General features: G+C 37.6%; 1 long non-coding RNA gene across 3 annotated transcripts in view; it reads left to right on the top strand.

The window, feature by feature from the left end:
- Positions 1-10,123, top strand: part of LOC103881939 — a 42,245-nt gene extending 32,122 nt beyond the window's left edge. For all 3 annotated transcript variants that reach the window (XR_002520328.2, XR_004182119.1, XR_002520327.2), the window contains one exon: positions 4,659-10,123. This is a non-coding gene — a long non-coding RNA (uncharacterized LOC103881939). The remainder of the gene's footprint in view (positions 1-4,658) is intronic.
- Positions 10,124-26,196: the final 16,073 nt, after the last annotated feature.

The raw sequence follows: 26,196 nt of genomic DNA, 5'->3' as shown, positions 1-26,196 counted from the left end.
AAAACTTATCAGAAATTCACATTCTTGGGCCCTTCCCCAGACCTATTGAATCAGAAACTCTGGGGCCGGACTCAGCAATCTGATTTTTTCTTTTCTTTCTTTTTTTTTTTTTTTTTTCCATTTGGATTTCATTTATTTTTCACTTTTTCTGGTCTTGGCTCTCATCTAAGATATCACGTTTAGTCCTCATGTCTCCTAGGCAGGCTGTGACAGCTTCTCTGGCTTTCCTTGTTTTTTATGACCTTGAGAGTTCTGGAGATTGTTTTTATTTTTAATAGAGGTGTAGTTTACATATATTGAAATGCAAAGATCTCTACTTATAGTTGTAAGAGTTTCAACTGCAATCAATATTTTAACAAGACCTCTAACATATCCTGATACACACTAAAGTTAGAGAACCACTATTTTCGGGTTCTCAGAATTTTCTCCATTTTTTTGAAGACAGCCAATCAAGGAATATCTTGAATGCTGATTATGGAACATTAACACATAAAAATTTTTCATGTGATAATTTTCATTATCATATGAAAAGTTGTGTAAACAACTTGCCAGACAAGTGTCTCAACCTGTTTCTGTTAATATGACAATAAACAATAATGCTAATGATACCTAACCTTCATTGTACACTTATATATCAGGAACCTTACCACTTTGTTTACATATACAGGCATACCTCATTTAATTGTGCTTCACAGATGCATGTTTTTCAAAAGCCTGTGTTGAGCAAATCTATCAGTGCCATTTTCCCAACAGTGTGAGTCTACCTTTTTATCTCTGTCACATTTTTGTAATACTCTCAATAAGTCAAACTTTTTCATTATTAGTGTATCTGTTACGGTGATCTGTGAGATCTGTGATCTTTGATGTTACTATTGTAATTGTTTTGGGGTGCTATGAACCATGCCCACATAAGATGGTGAACTTGCTTCATAAATGTTCTATGTGTTCTGACTGCTTCACTAATTGGTAGTTCCCTGTCTCTTTCCCTTTCCTCAGGCTTCTATATTCCTTGAGTCACAACAGTATTGAAATGAGTCCAGTTATTAACCCTTCAAAGGCCTCTTAGTGTTCAAGTGAAAGGAAGAGTTGTGCATCTCACTTTAAATCATAAACTAGAAATGATTAAGCTTAGTAAGGAAGACATAAGCAGAGATAGACTGAAAGCTAGGTTTCTTGTGCCAGTTAGCCAAGTTGTAAATGTAAAGGAAAAGTGCTTGAAGGAAATTAACAGTGATACTACAGTGAACACACAAATGATAAGAAAGCAAAATAGCCTTTATTGCTGATATGGAGAAAATTTTAATGGTCTGGATAGATCAAACCAGCCACAATGTTCCCTCAAGCCAAAGCATAATCCAGAACAAGGCCATAACTCTCTTCAGTTCTATGGAGGCTGAGAGAGGTGAGGAAGCTGCAGAAAAAAAGTAGAAAGTTTGCAGAAGTTGGCTCATGAAGTTTTAGAAAAGAAGCTGTCTCTATAACATAAAAGTGCAAAGTGAAGCAGCAAGTGCTGATGTAGAAGCTGCAGAAAGTTATCCAGAAGATCTAACCTAGTAGTATTGATGAAGGTGGCTACACTAAACAACACATTTTCAATGTAGACAAAGTTGCTTTATATTGAAAGATGCCTAGGAGAAATATCTAAGAGTTTCATAGTTAGAGAGGAGAAGTCAATAACTGGCTTCACAGCTTCAAAGGACAGGCAGATTCTCTTGTGAGGGAGTCTGGTGACTTTAAATTGAAGCCGGTGCCCACTGGCCATTTCAAAAACCCCAGGGCCCTTAAGAATTATACTAAATCCACCCTGCCTATGCTCTATAAATGAAACAACAAATCCTGGATGACAATGCATCCAGCATGGTTTACTCAGTGTTTTAAGACTTCCGTTGAAAACTACTCTTCAGAAAATATTTATTTCAAAATATTACTGGTTATTGACAATGTACCCAGTCACCCAAGAGCTCTGTTACAGATGTACAAGGCAATGAATGTTGCTTTTCTTTGCTAACACAACATCCGTTCTACAGCCCATAAATTAAGGAGTAATTTTGACTTTCAAGTCTTATTATTTAAGAAATTATTTTGTAAGGCTATAGCTGCCACACATAGTGATTCCTATGATGATCTGGGCAAAGTAATCAAAAATCTTCTGGAAAAGATTCACCATTCTAGATGTCATTAAAAACATTCATGATTCACAGGAGGAGGTCAACATGTCTGTATTAACAAGAGTTTGAAAGAAGTTAATTGAAACCTTCATGGATGACCTTGAGGAGGTGAAGACTTCAGTGGAGAAAGCAACTGAAGATATGGTGGAAATAGCAAGAGAACTAGAATTAGAATAGGGCCTGAAGATGTGACTGAATTACTGTAACCTCGTGATAAAATTTGAGCAGATGAGGAGCTGCTTCTTATGGATGAGCAAAGAAAATGGTTTTTTGAGATGGAATCTACTTCTGGTGAAGATGGTGTGATTATTGTTCAAAAGAAAACAAGTTATTTAGGATATTACATTAACTTAGTTGATGAAGCAGTGGCAGGTTTTGTGAAGATTGATTCCAATTTTGAAGGAAGTTGTGCTGTGGGTAAAATGCTATCAAACAGCATTGCATGCTACAGAGAAATCTCTTGTGAAAGAAAATGTCAGAGATGCAGCAGACTTAATTGTGGTCTTGTTTTAAGAAATTGCCACAGCCACCCCAATCTTCAGCAGCCACCACCTTGATGAGTCAGCAGTCATCAACATCGAGGCAAAGCCTTTCACCAACAAAAAGATTATGACTCAATGAGTGCTCAGATGATCATGAACATTTTTTAGTAACAAAATATTTTTAAATTAAAGATATATATATGGAGGATATGTATTTATATAATATATCCTCTCTATATATAATATATAAATTACATATAATATCCTCTATATAATACAAATTGTATATAATATATAATATATATCCTCCATAAATATATCCTTATGTATATAATATATCCTCCATATATATGTCTATATATATACAAAGGATGTATCATGTACATATTAGAGATAATGTTATTGTATGCTGTAGGGTAAATGCACCTGAAAGCAATACCTTAAGTATACTTTTAGAATGATCCTGTATGATAGACACACCTGAATGTGTGCTCTGAGCAAGGGAATCCAGGAGTGGCCAACCCAGAGATTCATTGCTCATTGACTATGAGGAACATCTGAGCCTCTGGCCTTTCCCATGGAGTATAGACTGTACAGGAATCATGGCCCTGAGTTTTGGGATAAATGAAGGTTGCTGGGTGAAGGTCATTAAGAGGAGCGTGTTAAGTGAAAATGGCATATAAACTGTATGCTGTTAATAAGGGGTTGCAGTTTTCCTTCCCAGCCCACTGCCACTGGACCATGCAGATATGTTGTCTAGCCTGCTGCCACTGGACTTTAGGTAAGGCAGGTATGTTGTCTAGCCCACTGCCACTGAAATGTTTCTGTATGTAAGATTGTTTTCCTTTCTAGACTGGCACCACTATACTCTCTCCCTTGTATGTAGGCTCCTAATAAAAAATCTCACGACTTCTTTGCTGGCTCTGGGTCTCTTCTTCAGTCCCTTAAACCTGGTGTCTTCCCTATTGAGGTTAACAGGGGTTCGGCACAATACCCTCTTAATAGACTATAGTATAGTGTCAACATAACTTTTATATGCACTGGGAAACAAACCTAAGAAACTTCTGTGACTTGCTTTATTGTGATATTCACTTGATTGCAATGGTCTGGAACCAAATTTGCAGTTATCTTGAAGGTATACCTGTATTACCTCCATGTTGAAAGTTGGTAGTGTAAAATTTGTTTTGGTTTCAATGTCTCCTTGGAATGAGTTTTCAATACCTTGGTAACCAGTCCTGGAAATAGTGTCTCAGTATCCTCATCTGAGAGTCTAGACCCCCTGTAGTGCATCTCATGTATTTGTGGGATGTATTTTCAAGGGGCATTTGTGGCCCCTTTTATTCTCTCAGAAGAGATAATATCCTTTGAAAGAACTAGTGGAAAAGGAGAAACTTTTGAGAAGAGAATAGGAATGGAAAATCTTTGAGGTAATTCCATGATTTGCCTCTTATTGCTTAAGCACATCTAACCCAGGTGGAATGATGGTGCAATTTGCAAGCCATCTGTTTTTAATATGGTAATTTGAAGCTAATAAAAATAATATGATACTGTGGAGAAGGAATCATATGTTATTTGGTGGTGGTTGTCTTTTTGAGCACTTGAAAAAGTATTAGAGAGGTTCTACTGTAGTAATTCCAAACACCAATTCATAGCGGACAGCTGGGCACCTTAAGAATTCCCAGAGAGCTTGCTGAAAGTAGAATTTTCTGTGTTCAGCCCCTTGAGATTCTAAGTCAGTAGATCTGGAGCGGAGCCCAGGAATTTATGTTATATAAAAAGGCTTTTCAGTTAGGTTGGAATACTCTCTAAATCAAGCTCATTGGTTTACAAACTGTGTACTAATTGTTTAAGGGAAGCACCTTAAGGGCTACTGGAAATCCATCAAGTGCCTGACACTTTCATCCCTTTATATTCTAAATTTTGGTGTAAGGCTTCATTTTAAAAAAAAGAATGTGTTACAATTTTTAAAAGTTATTATTTTTGTTTATCTCTTTGTTTTCATTTGTAGAGGAATTGGGACTGAAGTCTGGACCTTGTGACTTCCATGACAGTGTTTCTTCTGCCTGCACCACAGAGCCAAGGAGACCCCAGGACCCTGGAGGTCTGAGAGCTTTCTCAGAACTGTCTAACTTTTCAGCCACAAGGTAGGTTTAAGGAGATATGATAATGTGGCCAGCTCCTCGGTGGCTTCTAACCTGTGATATTCACTTCTTAAACCCTGACCCTTTCTGAACCTGACTCATTCATTCACAGAAATCTGTTGAAGGGCCACTTTCCTCTGTTCACAGCTTTGGGTGACAGCTAGAGGGAGAATTGGTAAGGCTATGATAGACTTAGGGCTTAGAGAAGAGAACCATTAACTGTCCTGTCTTCCTCTTTTGGGGCATCTGCTTGGATCTAGTTTTGTTTCTTTTTGAGGAGCTGCACTAGGATACAGGTTTTAAGATTCCTGTTCCAGAAATAAAAATCCTATTTTATAAATCTCCAGGAGGGTCAGTTTATAGTTGAGAAATTTCAGTGTTAATTTTGGAGAACGAAAAAGCATAAATTGACAAGTACAGGTATAAAAATATAGAAAGCTGAGGTTCATAAACTGGGATTCATGGTGAATCAAGAAAGAGATTGTGCCAATATATGCAGGGAACCCCTGTGACCCTACCCATCCTCCACATAGCCACACATTTTCTGTTCCAAGTTTTCTATGTAAATATGAAGCAGGCAAAATAAAAATAATTATTATGGTCCCTCTTAACAACTGAGATACCTTTTGCTGGTATCGACATATATCCTTCTAGTAATTTGCAAAGAACTCGTTTTGTGCCCAACAGATGAACACAGAGCAATGTTATCCTCCTTGTAGAGCACTGTTTTTTTTTTAAGTGAGAAAATACTTTGACTTAATAAATCATTAAAATGGTGTTTTACTGAGGAAATGTTCAAAAACTTGCCCCAAACAATACCAAGTCAGGCTGTCAAGAGCTGTGCTTCTTACTTAGATAACACGTTCCATTATTATTTTAAGGGAAGGGTATTAATTGGGATTCTTCTGAGAAACAAGAAAAACCAATAAAGTGTGTGCGTGTGTGTGTGTGTGTGTGTGTGTGTGTGTGTGTAATAAGTGTGTATATTTATAAGGAAATGTATTCTAAGAAATTGGCTTACATAAGTAAGGAAGCAAGTAAGTCCAAAGATCAGCAGAATGATTCAACAAGCAGGAGACCCAGGAGAGCTGATGGTGTAAGTTTCAGTGCTAAGACTGGCAGTGTCAAGACCTAGGAAGCATTGATATTTCAGTATAAGCTCAAAGGTAGGAAAAGATCAATGTTCTGCCTCAAGACAGGCAGGCAGGAGGAGTTTTGTTGCTTCTAGGCCCCACATTAGAGCGCACAATGTGCTTTACTCAGTCTATCAATTTAAATGTCAAACTCATTCCAAAACATCCTCATGGAAACCCCCAGAATAATGTGTGACCAAATATTTGGGCACTCTATGACCCAGTCAAGTTGATACATGAAATTAGCTATCATACGAGGACAAGACCGTAAAGAAGGATGCCATCAGAGGAAATTCCAAGACACCTCTGTTCAATTTTCTAAGTCCTCTTTCTCACCTGTTTCCATTCCAGCCTTCTAGTTAAGTTCAGTGTCTTTGGAGCCTTTCTTAGGACCCATCCCTCTCCCCATGGAATTACAAGATGCCAGGTGCTTCTTGTGTTTTGCAGACAGTTTCTTTAGGCTTCCCTTGGCAGATAGATAGAGCAGGTAATACGAATTTGATCTCTCTGTTTCCTGAAGCTATAGTTTCCTTCTGAAATAATTTGAATGAAAACATAGCCTAATACCATAAAGATTAATTTTCTCTTAAATATATCTGCTGTATTCTGTGAGTGGGATGAATACCCCATTCAGTCTGTGGGAAGAGTGAATATCTGTTCTCTGGAGACTACTTTGACACTACTTGAGACTACCTATGCAAAAATTTATAACTGAGGAAATTATGACAATGAAAGAGATCAGACCTAACCAACTCCATCTTCCTTCTGACGTTTAAGCTGTGCTAATTCATTCCTGAGCATAGGCCGAACTAACCTTGGGAAGGAATTTAGCTTTTAGTTTAACTCTGAAACAAAATTGATAATAGCCCTTTCCCCAAAAAATCCCCTTCTTGCCTGAGGACCTGTCTGCCTTTGTAGGACTAACAAATGAGCTACAAGATTAGAAATTATGGTTTAGGGGCCATGAAGCCTCTGGCGGCAAGAATCTGAACATCTCCAAATTGTTCCTGGGGATAATATCACTATTGTAAAACCTAAAATCAGTGCTTGAGATATTTTGCAGTCCTTGCACTTGATGCACCAGCTGACACCACCCAGACTGGTAATCCGGCTCAACCAGTTGTGATCCCACCCAGGAACAGAATACAGCAAGAAAAACACATCTTGATCAGCTATGATCGTATCTCCAACCTGATCAATCAGCAGTCGCCACTTCCTTAGCCCCTAACCCACCAAATTGTCCTTAAAAACTCCAATCCCTGAATGCTTGGGGAGACTGATTTGAGTAATAATAAAACTCCAGTCCCCTGCGCAGTCAGCTCTGTGTGAATTACTCTTTCTCCATTGCAATTCCCCTGTCTTGATAAATCAGCTCTGTCTAGGCAGTGGGCAAGGTGAACCCACTGGGTGGTTACATTCTTATACAAAAGTATCTCTGGTCTTATTACTTGTATATATTTCCCATCTGCTAGAGCCACTCTGGAGGAATGGAACCAGCCTTAAACATTTTTTTTTTCCCTAATCCCTGGAGGGGTATAGAAATACTTAAAAGATCGTTCTCCTAAAAACATGACTTTTTTTTGAGTAGGGGGTACATGTTAGGTATTTGAACATCAAAGGGGTCTATGACCCCAAGATGTTTTTAAACAAGTTGATGGGTTTCACAAGTGAAACTTTACAACTCCCTAAATAAAAGAATATGCAGAAAAATTTTCTGCTTTTGCCTTTATTGATACACGTGTTCTACCCAGAATATGGCGTTTGATTAAACAGGGCAATAAAAATAATTCTGCAGTGGAATTCTACTGTAGAACCAAGTCCTCTTCCTTTTGCCCATCATCTCTCTTTGCTATGAGACAATTGACAGACAAATGTGATTACTTTTGATACCATAAAGTTATTTGGAAAGCTGTATTAAACTGCATAAGTCCTAATATGTGCATGCCAAAGGTTAAAGGTCACCGAAAAAAAAAAACGTAAATACTATTGTGATTTTAATTTCCTAACTCTGGGGATTGAAGGACTCAGTACAACTTAGAATGCTTTCTACAATTTCACTTAACCTTTGAGTCTACATGTTAAGACCTGATTGTTTTCTATGTAGATGGAGGCCCATAAAAGCTCTACATCCTTCTCTTGGTAAGGACGCCATAAAAGTTTAGACTTGAGCCTATAGTCAACTTGGGTAAACCGGAAAAAAAGGCCCATATGATATACCCTTTTACGTGACTTTAAGGAATCAAAAACAATCACATTTGTCTGTCAATTGTCCCATAGCAAAGAGAGATGACAGGCAGGAGGAAGAGGACTTGGTTGTATAGTAGAACAGTAATTCAGTTTTACTTAGACCTGTAATACATTGTTCCTTCTGCTGCTTCCCATTTCCGACTCCTAGTATGGACCCCGGAATGTAGTGCCTGAGCCTGACCCTAGGAGATCATCTTTAAACAGTTTTTTTGAACTTGCTCCATAAATTATTCTTGCCAGACTTTGAATGTGGTGTAGGTGTCAACCCCTAAATAAGAAAGCAGGTTCTCACACAGGTGTATAATCAAAAGTAATTTTCCTTTTGCAACATTCCACAAAGAAAAATAGAACATTTGAAGTTGTTGAGATACTTTCATTGTCTTACATGGGTACTTTTGTGTGTGTGTGTGCATTGTCATATAAAGCTAGGACAGAGTTACAATAATAATATCCTGTCTCATTCCATTTTTTATTTTTGTGTTTTTCCCCCTGCCTGTCTCTTTTCAATATTCCCACCATCCTTTCATATTGCCTGCTGGGCCAATCTTTTCTGAAATCAAACAGTAGAATTTTCTTATTATGTTTCAAGTATTTTAAAGATACTGCTGAATTTCCAGAGCCCCTTGCAACTAGGCAACAGTCCCCTGAGCTCCAGCCCACATGGGGAGAAAAAGAGTGTATAGCTCTGGGTCTTCAGAAATGATTCAAAGACTTGAGCCCTAGGATCTCCCCTTTGTGGACTTTGGCTTTGGGGATGAGTGAGCCCAAGGTGAGGATAAAGACATGTCACAACGGAAGAGTCTGGAGTTTGTTTCCAGAAAATGTGGTGCAAATATATCTTCCAATGAAAAAAAGGGAAAATAGAAATATCAGCTTAAAAAATAAGCATTTGGGAAGGCAAATTTCTCATTCCCAGTTTCTGATTTGGGAATCAGAGCACAGCACGCTTTAAATTCAGAGCAGAGGGGCAAATGTTATGCTTTCGAAAGTCGGCGGAGGGAGGAAATGAGTCAGGGCAGCAGTGAGACTTGTGGGTTCCTTTGGCTGAGAATGTGGGCGCCTGTGATACTGGGAAGTTGAGGAAACAGGCCTAGAACATATTTCATGGATGGGGAGTTCAGAAAGCGTGCAGACACATTTTCCATAGAACAAGAGCGATTGGCCTTGTGGCCTGGATCATATTTTCCATATACTGCTGTCATTATTCCCTGAGCTGGGATGATACAGCTATAAGAATAGATGCAGTGTACCTGCCTGACCCTCCAGGTAGTTGGCAACATTCCCCTGTGCCTCACTATCCAATATAACCTGTAACAATGAAGACAAAAGCCAACCTTTATTATGGACTTAATATTCGTCAGGCACATCGGTAAGCACTTTGCATGCATTATCTCACTGAATCTTCCCAGGAGTCTGATGAGCTAGATGCTACCACTATTACCACTTCACACATGAGGAGACTAGGTTGAAAAATATTAAGTAACTTGTCCATTCAGGTGCAGAATATAGAAAATAGATATGATTTCAGCAGGACCAGCTACATTTGCAAGGCCCCCTGTTAGAAAATTATTTCAAGATGGTAGTAGAAACATTAAAACAAGCATGGGGACCATCTAAGTGCAGGCCCTGTGCAGTTGTGCAGGTTGTACACCCATGAAGCTGGCCCTGGTTCCCAATCATGGCTATTAACCAAATTTCTGTTCGTTTTTCTCCTTGCCACCATTAATTATATTCATTATGCATCCTCTGTTCTTTTTTTTTTTTTCCTTTTTTTGTACCTTTTGATTTTGGTTTTCCTCATTTCCAGCATATTCATTTGATATGGTTTAACTGTGTCCCCATTCACATCTAAACTTGAATTGTATCTCCCAGAACTCCCACATGTTGTGGGAGGGACCCAGGGGGAGGTAACTGAATTATGGGAGCTGATCTTTCCCATGCTATTCTCATGATTGTGAAAAAGACTCTTGCCACCACCATGTAAGAAGTGCCTTTCACCTCTTGCCATGATTCTGTGGCCTCCCCAGCCATGTGGAAATGTAAGTCCAATTGAATCTCTTTTTCTTCCCAGTCTCGGGTATGTCTTTATCAGCAGCATGAAAATGGACTAATACATCATTTGTCATTTATCTAATTTTTTGTTAATGTTTCTGTGGCCCGGTATCTGTGACTCTTTAATGTCCAGTTATAACATAGAAGAGACAGAAAGCTTTGAAGTAAAATAATGCAGTTTTTAGTTTTTCAGTCACAAGGCATGCATTAAACCATGGGAGTGAGCGACGTCCTTCTCAAAACCTAAGTCAGAGGTGGACACTTGTGAAACTTCTAGTTTTATTCTAATTATTCTTCCTTCCCTCATGAAGGGAACCCACCTGAGAAGGGTTTAGAAGAAGAGCTTTCTGATGCCTACTTCTCAAGGGAAACTTTTTCCTCCAATTTGCCATGAATTTAAGTCCTTTAAAACAGACTATGCCAGACTCTGAAGCACCTTGGACCGTGAAACCAAAACTCAAAGTTACTAATCCTTTGCATACATGGGAGAAGAAATATATATCCTCTGTCCTTTTCTAAGTGTACTATGGTAAGTCCCAGTTGCAGTGGTCTGCAACCAGCCTCAAACACAGAAACCCTCAGAAGTTAGCAGTTCTAAAGCAGCTACCAGAAACCAGTAGAAAATCAACGATGAAACTACCTGGTCATTGTCATTTATGATTGTTCCTGATTAAGGAGCTAAAGCAGCTACCAGAACCCATTAGAAAATTATCTATGAAACTACCTGATCATTATCATTTATGACTGCTCCTCATTAAGAAGGGAATGTCAGAGCAATTAGAAAACAGAGTCTTGGTGAATGCCAAAGCTAGCTGGTCTTCTAAATTTACTCCAATTTAACTGACTAATTGTCTACAATATATTCTTCTCTTTCTTTCTTATCCTTTATCTTATTTTTCTCTTCTATTCATGCCTAATCCAACCCTTGGTTCTATCTTACCCATGTACTCTGTATATCTATATGGCAACTTCATTTCTGAAAAATGCCATCTTCCTCCTTCTCTTTCCTCTGAGTTATTGCTTCCTTCACTATCAGTTTGTCATTCTTAGGGACCCTGTTAGTTCCTAAGAGAAGACATTCGCCTCCAAATCAAATTTTACACTTGAAGCAATTTTGTTCCGATAATCTTGGAATTTTCCAGTATAAAAACGGTGGAGTTAAATGAGATATATCAATGTGTACATGCCCTTTGAGCTTTCAGGAAGAGAGGCCCTGTATAAATCAAATCAGGTATTTCTAACCTCACAACTTTAATAGCAGTAACCAGCAACCGTCCGTCCTTGAAGTGTTTATTCTCACCTAGATCTGACCATGCATTTGTGAGTTCATACTTTAATGCTACAAGGCTTGTATTTTACTTTATTTGAAAATAGCAAAGTGATTTTTGTCTTTTTCTTCCCATTACAGGGGTACTGTAGGTGGTACCTACTGTGGCCCAGACATGCATATTACGGGAAGATGTGTGCTATTTTTATAACTTGTGGCTTGGAGTGCTCAGACACTGCTAATGGGATGAAGTGATATGCTTTCCTATAGTTTCTGATGTATAGTGGTTTTCAGATCAGTTTCAGGATCTAAATGAACTTGCAGAAAGACATCAGTGAACAGTTATTCCAGGCAGCTTGGCATGGGTTTTTTTTTGTTTTGTTTTTTGTTTTTTCCATTTTAATGTATTTACTTTGAGCCTCTGTGGGTCATAAATTTCTCAATGCAGTTAGGTTTACTTCAAGGAAAGTCAAAATGATTACCCTCAAATTTTAGAGGTGGAGGGCAGACAGAGAGAGACACTAGGAAGAAAAGGAGTATGATGATTGCATAAATGAATTAGCTAGCAGGAGATAAGGAAGATTTCAGAAGAGACATATTTCAGAAGAGACATGGGATCAGTCAATCAATTTTCTCCCCTTTTGAAAAGCATAGAAATCCAATGTTATGTCTTTAAAACTGGTTCTAAACCGTTTTCTTCTAAATTAAAAACTTGAAAAAATAAAGAAAAAAGAAAGAAACTAGCTTTTGCATTAAACACACCTTAGTAACGAGATGACCCTGGGTGGGAGGAAGAAAGAGGAGGAGCAGGTTTTAAAAAGTAATATTTTTAGTTTTGTTTTATAATTGATTCACAAGTTAACATTTTTGAATCAGTTACTAGTTTCTTAAGCTTTTGAAAGTGAAAGGAATCTATTTAACTGGCTTTATGATCATGATCAAATATTCTAGGCATCCTTATGCTTGAGATTTCAATTTTACACGAGGTACTTTCAATTGCAATTGCTGGAAGAGATTGGTTTATGAGATGTGAGCAAACTCAATTTGAAAAAAAAAAAATCTTTGAGCTCTTTTTCTATGCATAGCACTGGGCGTCGTGGAGCATTAAAAAAAAAAAAGGAGACGTCATGATGAGGCACACAATCAGTATATACAGAACATTTCAAAGCAGGAAAGAGAGGGACACAAATGTGGCACCACACTAAGGCACTTAGGGTGATTGGAGGGAAGAGGGATTAAGTCAGGTGGGGTGGAGCTTGAACAAATGTTATAAAATAAAATATTTCTAATAAGTACCAAGAGAAAAAAAGAGTTATAGGTGCAGAAGGCCCCTAGGACCAATGGGTAAACCCTACCTGTGTCTATAAGCTACAGTGGGGATTTCTGCTGGATGACTTAGATAGTGTGAGCTACAGAGTAGGCAACAATGAGATTGTAGTATATTGAACATTTATTAAATGCCAACTGTATGCCGGATACCACTTTAAGAATTATGGTTATAAAAATAGTTAGAATTTGGTACTCAGTAATCTCACTGCCTACTGAAAGAATCAAACAAGTAACTTAGTCACTAAATAAGTAACACACAATAACAGAGATATTAAGATCTCTTTGTGGGAATAAGAAAGGGTAAAGGATATCATCTAGGCGGGGGTTCCTGGAAATAAATATAATTTCTTCCCCATTATAGTGCTCAGATCAGAAAACTGGATTCAGGCAAATCTGTGTAAATGTTATGGAAAAAATTCCAAATGGTCAAACTGTCAATTGTCTTTCCTGCAAATCAACTTCTAATGTGTTCTGATTCGAAAGTCATGGTTCTTTTATCTGTACTATTTAGCCCTACCATTGCAGCTGACAATTTGGAGGTTTGAGAAACTTAGGAGAAAAAAAGAAAGATCCAGAATCAAAGAGTTTTTAAACTCTTTGGGAAGCATTTATAATAGTACACACCCCCGTTTTGAGCAACGTAAGCACTGCAGACTCATGCTTCTGTAGTTTGAAAGCCAAATGGATTGTTTGAGGGAATCTGGTTTCTGCTGATAATTGGAGGAAGGATAAGAAGGTTATAAGCAAACAATAGGCTAAAAAGTAAACAACATTTTGAGAACAATTTTATTTGGTATTCCTAGTTCTTATAATTAAGTCTCAGCTCAGTAATTTGTTTGGAACTTAATTTTCAACAATTATTTGTAAGTCATAGGATGCTGGGCCTATGGATACACTAACAACTGTGTTAAACTGTAGAAATTCAGAAAGGTCGTGGTGAAGTTTTGACTATCATGTGCTATTTACACTGGAAAATTGTTGTCATATGGAGATAAGGGGAGATAGGTTGCCTTATTTTCCGGCATTAACAAAAAATATCAACATTCAATCCTTCACTTCATTCATTCATTTGCTAAATATTTGAGTGCCTTCCATCACTTAGACATTAAGTTTCTTGTCAAGATTTTAGGATCAAGCAAGTTTTGTCTTTGAAACCCAGCTAAGCAGTTTGGAATACTTTATTGTAGTGATAACAATGCTAGCTAACATTTGTTGTATACTTACAATGTTCTAGTGGCTTTATAAGTATTAACTCATTTAATAATCTTACATATTTTATGAGGTGCTATTATTAACTTTTATTTTACAGTTGACCCAACTGAACCTTAGAGGTAGTAAAAAACTCACCAAGTCAATACAGTCAGATAGTGTCCAATTCAAGCAGCCTGACTCCAGGTTCTAGACTCTGAAATACTTTAACAAATATAGTGCATATCTTGTCCATCAGTCAACAAGAATGTATTGAATATATCCACCTATCTGTGACTCTTTCAAGAGCAGAGATCTTTTCTTCCTTTTCTTCTTATGCCCAGAACTTAACATGGAAACCTATCATAGATATTTATTAAGTGGTATAGAATAAATATTGTAAGAAACATTCAAAATATAGAAGATAAAATCCCTACTTCAACCTGTTTATAGCCTAATTACCAGTATAAATATATCTGTTTAAAAATGTTTGAAACTTAAAAGTAAAGCAAAAATGTGTATGGTTTGTTTATTCAATGTCACACTGGTGCATTGTTTAACAGGCCCACCCAAGCATTATTTATTACTTTAGGAAAAGGTACCCATTTACGGATTGACTAGACCTGGACACTGTGAAATTACGTGTTTACTTATAGATTTGTGTATAGTAGAAAAGAGAACTCCAAGAGCTATAGTTTTATTGTCCTGTAGAGTATTAACCAGTTGTTTTTAACATTGATTATTAAAAATTCTTATTATGTATTTTTAATATTTTATTTTCTTTTTTATAAGTTATCTTTTCATGATCTTGGGACCAGTTTACCATCTTACTGATTTCTTCATTAATGAGTTAATAAATCTCTGTCATGTATTCATTCTATATTTGTCTAAGAGTCACCGTGCAAGTTTTAAACTTGGACACCTTCCTCATCAGAATTTCACAGAAAATATGTATTTCTAGACATTTGTTAACATAATGATAATCATAGCTAACAATTATGATTCTAAATGCACTCTATGAATTATTTAATTAAATTTCTACAACCACCTATGAAGACAGTCTCACTGCATAGAAGTTGAGGAAACTGTGGAAGAGAGAGGTTATGTGAGCTGCTTAAGGCCATTCAGCTGATATTGGTGAAGTCCAGAGAGATTTGATGTCAAACAGCCTGATTCCAGAGACTATTGTATTAAACACTACACAAACCCCTTCAAATACATAATGCTTACCATCCATTACATTAGCTACATTAACATGAGTTAATATATTAACATACAGGCAATAGACTAAATAATGATAGCATACAGGCAATGGGCTAAATAATGATAACTGTAATACAACTTGAATGTCTGCCACGTGTCAGACACTGTGACAAGTGCTTTATATATAAGATCTCATCTAATTCTCATATAACATCACAGTGTAGTTATTCTTATCCTAATTTGATAAGGAAACTAGGGCTTAGAGAAATTAAGAGTCTTATCTAAGGTCACACAGCGAGAGCTCAAATTGGAATCTTGTCTACATGACACCAAGACATGACTTTTATTCTCAGAAGACTACCCATTGGTAGAATATCTTTTGAAATACCTCATATCGTTAGAGCTGGTTACAGTAAGAGTGGACATTCATCTAAACGTCTTCACTTTAGCAGAGCATGGTTAATGTTAACTTAGTGGTTTACATTCTTATGTAAGCTTAGCACAAAATCTGGATAAATTGAAACACTGATGGAGATGATTAAACTAGAGTTTTAGTCATTCACTATATATGAGAAACTAAAAGCAAACATTTGAAGATTGTTAGCAAGCAATGACAAAGACACTGAAAGCAGGAATAATTTTCTGAGCTGTAGTAGAGGAGCTGAAGATAAACATTCAGAGCCTGAAACACATTGGACACTTAGGAAGCCATAAAGATTTCTTTCAGTTATGGAGAACTCATATCTCTCTCTCTCTCTCTCTCTCTCTCTCTCTCTCTCTCCCCCTCCAACCCCCCATACACAAACACTCTCTCACTCCTCATGTAATTTACATAAATCTTAACCATCATATTCCTCTCTGCTTCATGTATTTCCCTGGAACAGTAGCCCCCAACCTTTTTGTGACCAGGGACTGGTTTTGTGGATGACAATTTTTTCCACGGCTGTGGGGCTGGAAGGGATGGTTTTGGGATGAAACTATTCCACCTCAGATAATTGGGCTTTAGTTTCTCATAAGGAGTGCACCACCTAGATCCCTCACATGCACAGTTCACGATAGGTTTTCAGCCCCTATGAGAATCTAATGCTCAGGCCGTAATGCTTGCTCACCTGTCACTCACCTTTTACTACACAGCCTGGTTCCTAACAGGCCACAGACACTGGTAAAATTCCATGGCCCAGGGGTCCTGCCTTGGATTACCTTTGTACTTCCTTTATATCTTCCACTTATCTAAATCCTACTCACTCTTCCAGACTTGACAGAAAAGCATCGTCTTCCATGCAGACTTCTGTGGAAACTGCAGCTCTCAATCAACTCCTTACACCTTCTTATTTACATAGCAGAGATTCTCAAATGGTTTAAACACCCTGCTGGGTGCTTACTAAAATGCACATGGCTGAGCTCCTTCCCCAGAGATGTTTGAATCAACAGGGCTAAGGTAGGATTTCAAACCAAAAGACTTGGATAATCTTCACTTTTAACTATCCCTCCAAGTAGTTCTGATTTGGGGGGTCTAAAGATCAGATTTTGAGAGTACCGTCCTGAGCTTTTAGAATTCAGAGAGGAGATCAAAGTGTAAGCATCCCCAGACCTTTTCTCTTTACTCTTATCTATATTTCCATGCCCAGTTCCCAGAACTTTTATGAAATCGAATCGGGAGACTAGGTGGATAGAGAAAGAAAATACAAAAAACGTAAGAGAGAAAGAAAGGTTCCTTGCTTGAATCCCAAAGAAAGTCAGAGAAAGAAATGAAATAGAAAACTAAGTCAATGTATATAAGGAAAAATTGAGGAAGAGATGAGAGAGAGAGAGAGAAAGGTGGGACAGAGAGAGTAGAGGGAAGGAAATGAACTGGACTGGAGGAATATTTTTGCACCAGGACAGTGGTGAAGTGTGAGACCATTGGAGAGGTAAGAGAAATTTGGAGATGTATCGCTGTGAGTTGTGGCTGGACCCTTTTTTATGATCTTAGAAAGACTCAAATAAAGAATGGAATTTGCTCTGTAGACTGAATGTGTTTGTTCTCCCCAAGTTCATATGTTGTAACCTAATCCTTAATGTGATGGCATTTGGAGGTGGAGCCTTTGGGAGGTGATTAGGTCATGAAAGTGGAGACTTTATAAAAGCCCTTGGCACAGTGGCTCACACCTGTAATCCCAGCACTTTGGGAGGCCAAGGTGGGCAGATCATGAGGTCAGGAGTTCGAGACCAGCCTAGCCAACATGGTGAAACCCCATCCCTACTAAAAATATAAAAATTAGCCGGGTATGGTGGCGGGTGTCTGTAGTCCCAGCTACTTGGGAGGCTGAGACAGGAGAATCGCGTGAACCCAGGAGGCGGAGGTTGCAGTTAGCTGAGATTATGCCACTGCATTACAACCTGGGTGACAGAGTGAGACTCCATCTTAAAAAAAAAAAAAAAAAAAAAACCCTTGTAAAAAGAGACCCCAGAGAACAATTTAGCTTCTTTTTGCCGCGTGAGACACAGTGAGGTGCCATGTTCATAGACTGACCATCTATGAACCAGGAAATGTGCTCCTACTAGAACACCAAATCTGCTAGCACCTTGACACTGAACTCCCCAGCTTCCAGAACTGTGAAAAATACATATTTTTTGTTGATAAGTCACCCAGTCTGTGATATTTTTTTAATAGCAGCTGAACGAACTAAGAAAACATTTCATTTAAGTTACTTTTTGCTCTTTTACCATTTAATACTAAGAGTTTGTCAAATGTAATCTATACAGTGAGCCACATGAGAGCTCCTAAATGTATTACAGTTACACAAGAAAGTAAACTGTTCTCAAGATGTTCACTATCTGGTTACAGGAATAAAGCATGAGTGCAACTGTACCCAAAGGTGCAGAAACTGGCCTCAAATTCCACCCTTGGTGCTAACTAGCAGCAAAACGGGGAGAGAAGCGCTCTCCAACCACTATTCAGTCTTGCTATTCTTGTGACCTTGTCAGTGTGACTATTGTCAGTTTTATCAAGTGAGACTATAATTGCTCTTGAGTATAGGGACTCTGTCTTCTGCATCTTTTCATCCCTCGGACCCAAGAGGGTGCCTTGATGTCTATGCTTTCAGGAAATGACTGCCGAATCAATGTCTAAATTAATGCCAAATTGAGCTTCCTGTGAATCCTTTAGCCCTAGTTTTACTCATCTCACAAAAAAGGAGATATGAAACTGTTTTTGCATACTGATGAAAGCTTTTTAATGTCATAAAGAATGAAACAGAGACTCGCTTAAGGTATCTGTTAAAATATCATGGATTCCATGTGAAGGCAGGGGAAAGATTCTAATGTCAGATAAGAGAGACCCCCATAATAAATAGATCCCTTGAAAGTGTGGTAACATTCTCCCTTGTAGGAAGAGTGCTTTTTAGATAAAGAAAAGAAACATCACAGCAATTGAGTAAGGTAAACTGAATGACGCATCATTGCAATTAAGAAAGTCAATTTCTAAAGAAACATGAGAGGAGGGTAGAGAGAGAAATGAAAAGATGAAAACATTCCCCGGGATTAATTCTTACCCAGGGCACATAGTATACGCAGCCTCCGAATCGCCTTAATTCATCTCTGTCTGTTGTCCTGATTCAGATGATAGAGTGGCTCAGTTAAATTGAAATCGAGTTAACTCGACAACCAAAGAGTGGCATTGTTACTGGCTGAAAATCATTAATTTTGATGTGATAAATTCCTTTCTAATGGGGGCATTTTTATTATCTTTGGTGTTTTTGGTTTGGTGGCTTTTTCCAATAATATCAATATTTCAAGTAAGCTAGAGGAGAAACAAAACAGCCTTACACTCCTTTTCTCATTATGATTAGATTTTAAAAATGCCTTGCTGTCCTAGTCCGCTTAAGGTAAAATGAAAACGTAATAGGATCAAGAATACATCAAAATTGTGATTGTAATATAGTGATTAATTCTGAGGTTTTATCAGCATATTAACTATGGGTGCAATTGTGAAACCTACTACACTTGGAGATTAGTTGGACATTTAAACCAATTGGATATAAAACCCAGTTATCTGACAAAACCTTAATCAGCAAATGTTCCCCTTTGGGAGCCTGCTATAAAATCAGTGTCTTTTCTTCCCAGAAATTCGAAGATGCATTTCTTGTTTAGGCACAATCGTTCCTAACCTTGACTTAATATTGTCATCTCCTAGGGAGTTTTTTTTAAAAATACTATTGCTCTCTAGTGATTTGTACTTAATTGGTCTGTGGTGCAGTTGGGCAATGGGATTTTTTTTAAGATCCCTGGGTAGGTGATTTTACTACTTACCCTAACTTCATAGGGATTTCTTTAGATGTGTATGGTTGTCAAATCAGAAGATTAGAATCAAAAGCATTAACTGAGAAATCCCTCACAACAATAAGATGGCAAGTTGATTTACTCTTGTATGGCAACTTGATAGACTGGGAGTGGCTTCTTGGGGCACAATATTGAAAAGGATATTAAAGCCATATGTGGTCTCCGTGGCATAGGGTGCTGCTATCTACTAAGGATGGGGAAGAATGCATGGTGCTCTAAATGCTATGTGTTGCTCCACTCAGAATGAGCAAATATGTAAGTATTTAAATTTTGTTTAATTCAGGCAAAATGTATATTTGATAAATAATCCCAATTCACCAAGGAATCAGCAAACTTGTTTCCTTATTCAGGTGTTTTGAAGCAAAAATTATCTTTGTCTTGAATTTTTTTTTTTTTCTTTTTGCTTTCTCTTTTCTCTTCCACGATTTTAGTCTTGACTAGGTGTCGGTAGAGACTATTGATTAAAAGGTCTTATAACACTCCCTTTGGACTTTGAACTTCTAGAAGTCAGGAATTGTGTTTTATAATCTTTGTATCCCCAGCATGTAAAACTGGGTCTGGCATGTGAGTGCCAGTATAAATAGTCATTGCATTCAAATAGCTCAAGTCCACTTTCTGAAGTACTGCCTTCCTACTTTTTTAAAAAAGTCACTTCTGCATGTTAACCTTCCTTCTTTTATTGCTTCACCTTTGTGTTTGCTTATTTGGACATTGTCTTGGTACTGCCTGATGAGAAGTGTTTATAGGTAGGGAAACTTTTGCTTTCAGTCTGATAACCTTCCTGTACTGTCCTGGTTTCCTGTTGGTCCTGCTGCACTGACTCCTGGGCTGTCAGTCTGTGGGGTAGGTTGTCTTTTCCAAAGTGGGCCTCATGGTCACCCACTTTTCATTATCTTCTGCAGTGTGACCTGACCACTCTCCTAACAAGAGACCTGGTCTATTTCTCCACTTCCTTGAATCCAGGCAGCTTCTGTATTGCTTTGACTAACAGATCTGATGGAAGTAATGCTGTGTTGTTTTGAGCATAGCCTTAGCTGTCTTGGCAGCTTCATGTTTCTCCCCCTTGGAAGCCAGCAATCTGATGTGAATCATGTCTACCCTGAGGCTCCCAGCTCTGACAGTCCCGAGCTAGTGTGGAGATGCAATGTAGTGAGAAAGGGAGAGACAGAAGTTAAGGTGCACCAACGTGTCAGAGTGTGAGTGAAGAGTCCTTGACAGTGAATTCTTCAGCCCCAGCCACCCCAGCGGATGCCACGTAATTCAGATTCAAACAGCTCAGCTGAGACCTTCTTGAATTCCTGGCCTAAAGATTCTGAGCGAAATAAAAGTTAACAAATTAAATCACAAAGTTTAGGATAGTTGTGAAGTAATAGCTAACAGGAATGGGCTCTGGGCAATTCTTGTCAGCTTGTGTATTCTGTCTGCAATGCTGTGCTCACTGCCTAATGACCTTTATAAGAATACAAGTTTCGAATCTCCAATGATTGACCACATGGCCACAGTACTTCTGGAGTCACAGAGATTGCCTTGACTCTCTGCTTCACCTTGTACTAGATGTGTGAACTTAGACATATCATTTGCCTTTTCTGAAACTCAAATTTCTTGTTTTGTAAAATAGAGTAAATAGTACATAGTTTTCTTGTTTTGTAAAATAGAGTAATTAATACATAGTAACAGTGTTGGGTTAAACATAAAATATTGCATATAAAGCAATGAGCACAATGCTTAGTTCATCTTGAGTGCTCAGTAAGTGGGAGTTGTTAAAAAACAAAACAAAACAAAACAAAAAAACCCTGCAAAATCATGGCAATTTTCTCCTTCTGTCTTTCTGCTCTGCTGATTATTGGCACAGCTAAACAACTGTGCCTCACGCACTGCTCCGCCTTCGTCCTAGTTCCTCTGTGAGACTTGTATTCTTAGAATTTGGAAATACCACGTTCTCTTTGGAATTTCAGCCCATGGTGGTTCCTTAGTGACAACTCAGCATGGCTCCCAGGTCCCATTGTGTTGGGTAAGAAGAAAAAGTTTCCAAGGCAATTGTCTTTGGATAAGTCTTCCCTAAGCAAACAGCAGATTCTCTCCATGCTTTTTTTTCTTCTTTATCATTTCATAGAATGTCCTCTTCTCTTACAGATGTGGGACTAGGGAGTAAATGGTGGCATTTAATATGCAAAAGTTACGGGTGGTATTTAAGTTTATAATTCCTATTATATATAGAAACTGTAGGAAAAAATCAAGTGTGGCATTTGAAGGCAAGATTTGGCTGAATCCCATACTATATCGTTGGCTTTTATTTTAAGCATCTTATTTCCTCAGTTTTCTGTGAGTGCCTTCAATTCAGAGATAGTGCTATCTACAGTGTGTGCAGGTAGCCTTTTCATAATTCTGAATACATGAAACATTTATTTGAATAAAAGATACACTCAAATAAATTGAGGCTGGGCGTCATGGCTCACGCCTGTAATCCCAGCACCTTGGGAGGCTGAGGCGGGTGGATCACGAGGTTAGGAGATCGAGACCATCTTGACCAACATGGACAAACCCCGTCTCTACTAAAAGTACAAAAAAATTAGCTGGACATGGTGGCATGCGCCTGTAGTCCCAGCTACTCAGGAGGCTGAGGCAGGAGAATTGCTCGAACCCAAGAGGTGGAAGTTGCAGTGAGCCGAGATTACACAACTGCACTCCAGCCTGGTGACAGAGGAAGACACTGTCTCAATAAATAAATAAATAAATAAATAAATAAATGGAGGAAAAAATGTCTAATGAGAACCAATATTGTGTTAGACTTTTAGATGGTATATTAATTAATGTACCAACTTCATTACTTTTATTTTTTATTTTATTATAAATCGACAATTTGTAATTGTATATATTTATTGGGTACGAGGTGTTATCATGGTTTATGAAAATAATGTGGAGTAATTAAATTAGGTTAATTAACATACCCACCACCTCAAATACTTATCTTTTTTGTGGTGAGCACATTTGAAATGTACTCTCTCAGCGATTTTGAAATGTACAACACATTTTCGTTAACTGTGCTCACTATTCTGTGCCAAAGATCACCAAAAATAAAAACTAAAACATATTCCTTCTAAGATTTTATACTCTTTGTCCATTATCTCCCCATTTCCCTCACCTCCCAGGCTCTGTAACTGCCATTTTAGTCTCTGTCTCTTTGAGTTACATTGTTTGAGATTCTACATGTAAGTGAGAACATGTGGTACAGGTTGAGCATGCCTAATCCAAAAACCCCAAATCTGGATGCCAGAAGTAGAAAATTCCACACTTGACCTCATGTTAGATTGCAATCAAAACACAGTTTACTCTGTTACTCTGTGTCTCCAAGGGGAAAGAAAAAAAAATAAAGACTTCATTCGTCTCTCTGGGAGGCACTCCCTCTAGGATGTTCCTCCTTGTCTCTTTCTCCCTTGGCCACTTCTAAAGTGCTTATAGGTGGTCATTCTGCACTTTTCCAGTTTGCTAGCTGCAAGTGCAGGTTTTGAGCCCTTGGGATATTTTATGACTTGAGCTGTTAAAGGCATCTTTAGGCTAGGCCTATAGTTTCACTGACAGTACAATTCTCTGAAAAACTTAGTGGGCTTTGGATCTATCTGCTTCTAGGAAGCTCTGGGTGGCAGGAACTATGCCGTAAGTTTTTCCCTAGATATGTCTCCCTATTTGTTTTCTTCCTTATCCTCAGTTTCTTTCTCTCAGATTAATGGCATTTATCATGAGGCTATCTGAAACAAAAAGGTTGGGTAAAAATGTGACAACCTTAATCTATATTTCCCACAAGGCTTAGTTCCTATGTTTCTTTTAACTGAGAAGTCTTAATGGACTTTCTTTAAATTGTCTCCTATTCTTTGTAGTCTAGAAGAAATCTGTTTCTTCAACCCCATAAAGTTCTTTAATTTCTGCCTGCAAATGGTTGCTTGTGATTTCTTGCTGTAAGCAGCAAGAAACAATCAACAAGCACTAATATTCTAGCTCATTCAATCTGCTGCTTCCAGAACAGTATGCTCAGTATGTATTCAGTCTTCCTTTGAAGTGATTTTAGGTGATAGTTTTACCGGACATTTCTCCATCTTTCTGAACTGTGAAATCTATTCCTGTGCTACCTGTTGCAAATCCAATGAGTTCTACATTGCTATGCATTTTATCAGTTTGTTAAAGCAGTACTTCACTTGAAAGTGCTAATTCCTATATTAGATGGGATAGATGGGATGACTTTACCGTGTAGATCTAAAAATATAAAATGGTTCACACACACACAAAGTTTATTTCTTGATTGTATATCTATTCCAGACAGGCATAATTTGTGAGTGGCTTTGCTTGTTAGAGTGATTATAAGATATTGGCTCCTTCTACCCTAAGGTTACACCACCTCTGAGGCCTCAAGAAGAAAAATGAAAGTGGAGAAGTCGTAAGATTTTCACTCACATATTATTGGCTAGAGCTTAGTTACACTATTATTATTTAGCTGCAAGACTGGCCAGGACACGTGGTCTAGCCTTGTGGGCAGACAGAGAGAGATGAGAATTGGAGCAGTGGTAGCTTCTCCTCCGTGCCATCTTTACCCAGGTGAGCCCGAGTTTCACCCTGAGTTTCTCACTTGTCCACTTGGTTGTTTCATACTCTTCAGAACAAAATCTTCTATCTCAGTAAATGACATAATTATTCACTGAATTGCTCCAGCCAGAAACTTGAGAGTCCCTTCCCTCACTCTCCCATCCAGTTCATTACAACTCCTGTCTTTTGTTCATTTATTTTAAACACAGGTAAGCAGAATTTAATGAATTATAATCCTTGGTTTTTGACACCCTCTGTGGCCCTCCCGATATCATCCTCCTACTTCCCCATCTGAAGATAACTAGCTTTAATCTTTTCTTTACTTTTTCTTATTACATTTTATCTCATATATATGTATTCCCAAAAGCATGTTATTTAAATTTTTGAATGTTTGTAAAAAGAGGGTGTTTGTAATCTTCTGGGACCTTTTTTTTTTTTTTTTTTTTTTGAGACAGTCTTTCTGTATCAGCCAGGCTCTGGAGTGCAGTGGGATGATCATGGCTCATTGCAGCCTCGAACTCCTGGGCTCAAGTGATCCTCCCACCTCAGTCTCCCAAGTATAGGTGCATGCCACCCCACCATGACCAGGTCATTTAATTTGTTTTTGTTTTTTTTTTGGTCGAGACATGGTCTCACTATGTTGCCCAAGCTGTTCTTGAACTCCTGGCTCAAGTGATCTTCTTGCCTTGGCTTCCCAAAGTGCTAGGATTATAGGCATGAGCCAGCACACCCAACCAGGACTTTGAATTCCATATTGCAATGTTAATATCTCTCCATGATAATGCATGTCCCTATGGTTTTTAAAAAATTATTGATGTCACATAATATTCCAAACACATTACATTTTATTCATTCTTTCATCAGGCATTTAGATTGCTGTTACAAACATTACAGTTTTTTTTTTTTTTTTTTTTTTACATTCGTGTGCTTATTTACCACGTGCATTTACAAATCTCTCTTGTGTATATACCTAGAGGAAAATTCCTTGCTTTTAGGATATGTAAATGTTTTCATTTACAAAATTGTTCTAAACTGTTTTCCAAAGTGAAGGTTTCAATTTATGCTTTTGTCAGCAAGGTTTAAAAAATATTGATGCTTTTTGTTTCTTCCAACATTTATTCCCTAATTTTCATCAGTAGGTTTTTAAAAAAATAATGCTCTCTTACCATAGTTTCAGTGTGTATTCACCTGATAGTATTTATATGAACACCTACTTATATGTTTACTAGCATATATGTTTGTTTGAAGAATGCCTCTTCATGATTTATCTGGAGTTTCATTTGAATTTTCCATGAAGATTATTATGTCATCTGCAAATAGTGAACATTTTATTTCCTCTTTTTCAATTGTTATGCCTTAAGTGTCCTTTTCTATCTTATTTTGCCAGCTAGGATATCCAGTGCAATGTTGAATTGAATGGTATAAAATCTTATTCTAATTCAGATTTTAAAGAAAGTGTTTTAAACAATTCTCTATTTAGGATGTTATTTGTTATTGCTGTTGTTTGATAGAAACCCTTTATCAGGTTGAAGACTTTTTTTTTTTACTTCAAATTTACTAAGAATTTTTGAATTGTGAAATTGTTTTCAGTTTTATTAAGTGATTCTTCTGCATATTTTGAAATTACATTATGTATGCAAAAATGAGTAATATACTTTTCAGGCCCTCAGAGAGATCGGAATTAACAGTAGGGAGAAAGCACACAAATTCACCTGCAGTTGTATATGCCCAATAAACCCGTAAAACAAATGAACAGAGTAGTTGTTAATTTTTTCAAAAATTTCCTTTGAAAAATTATCTTGTAGAAGGTGGCACTTAATATAGGTCTTGAAGGATGAATACATTTTAACAGAAAGTTAAGACATGCGATGAAGGGAAAGAAGGAAAGGTCTTTGTTGAAAGGTCTGTTCTAGGTAAAGATATACACTTAGGAAAATGAATGATGAATGCTAACTGATCATTTGGCTGTATCAAAGTATGCAAAGAAAATATCAGATACATCTGTTGATATCATATTTTATAAAACAATATATTTAAGAATAATAATTCTGAAAAGAAAGGTCCCTGAAATTGTATTTGAAACGTTAGCTA

Source organism: Papio anubis, chromosome 2 (assembly GCF_008728515.1).
Source record: "Papio anubis isolate 15944 chromosome 2, Panubis1.0, whole genome shotgun sequence".
Classification (NCBI taxonomy): Eukaryota; Metazoa; Chordata; class Mammalia; order Primates; family Cercopithecidae; genus Papio; species Papio anubis.
This window is presented reverse-complemented; position numbering and strand designations above follow the sequence as displayed.